General features: G+C 43.6%; 1 protein-coding gene across 1 annotated transcript in view; it reads right to left on the bottom strand.

The window, feature by feature from the left end:
• LOC119587713 (leucine--tRNA ligase, cytoplasmic-like) overlaps positions 1-1,052 on the bottom strand; it is a 7,935-nt gene extending 6,883 nt beyond the window's left edge. Inside the window, exon 1 of the mRNA XM_037936396.1 lies at positions 917-1,052. The gene's annotated coding sequence lies outside the window, so the exon portion shown is untranslated. The remainder of the gene's footprint in view (positions 1-916) is intronic.
• Between the last annotated feature and the right edge of the window lie 62 nt (positions 1,053-1,114).

Below are 1,114 nucleotides of genomic sequence, written 5' to 3'. Positions count from 1 at the left end.
ATGATGACATGTTAAATGTTGCATATTATTTTTGCATGAGGTTGATGGAGTCACATGCCTAGCCCAGACTGGAAACCTTACATGTGCAGGCAAGTTATTTTCAAAAGTCGTAACTTGCGCAGTTAAATTTCATTTTGTCCAAAAATGTGCAGTTCATTGTTGCATGACTCCTGTTTGCATTACGTAATCTTTGTGAGGATGATACATTACTTACATGTTGTTTCTGCATTATCAAAATGGGTTGTCACTGATGGCACAACCTACTATAATTCAGTTTAATTGATAAATCATTTAGTTTGTTCAGTTCGTAAAGCGATCCATGCTTGGGCCAATCCCTGTTGTGCGGTAAACGGGCACCTTGGAAGCTTTCCCCGGCCAACACATAGAGGCAGAACAGCGTGGCGGAAACAGAAAAGCAGGCGGCCAGATGCACACCACAAAGTCCCCCGTCCGATGCTCGCAGTGGGCGCCTGGGGCACTGCAGCTCGGCAACTCTGAGGACGAGCCGACACTGAGCAGCACAGCGACCTGCTCGACAGCTGCGCCTCTCACGGAAGTTCTGCAGCAGATTTCGAGGAAGTTTCGAGGACAGAGCAAAGCCAATTACAAGATAAAAATCCCTTTCTGAAAGCCACAGTAAGGTGTGAGAACTTTCACCTCGGCGCCTATTTCACGAAGAATTTTCAGCTCAGTGCTACTACAATAGCATTACTTAATGTTGGAAACTGAAACTACTCCTTTTCTTAAACCCTATTCGCTGGACATATCCTTAATTTCCTTCTAATTAATATCTTCAGTCGCAGACAATAGTATAAACTAGAATCAACACCTGCACAAAAAAGGCAGTTTATTTGGACCCTAAAACTCAATATTCTGACCATCATGGACAGTTATACGAATCAAACACCATTCTCACCTCTTAATAGTGTCGGAAACTCCCGTCGAGATAATCAATTCTCTCCAATTTACGGCAAAAATAAGGGAAATGTGGCCTCCTCCTCGCGCGAGACCCGGCACAGGAAAGGTTCTGACTAAGGCACGTCCGAATGAGTTTATCGATGCTGTATTTTCGAAGATTATGCTATATACTTAATGTATGAGACAAGGTTGCGAA

This window comes from Penaeus monodon, chromosome 23 (genome assembly GCF_015228065.2).
Source record: "Penaeus monodon isolate SGIC_2016 chromosome 23, NSTDA_Pmon_1, whole genome shotgun sequence".
Lineage (NCBI taxonomy): Eukaryota > Metazoa > Arthropoda > Malacostraca > Decapoda > Penaeidae > Penaeus > Penaeus monodon.
This window is presented reverse-complemented; position numbering and strand designations above follow the sequence as displayed.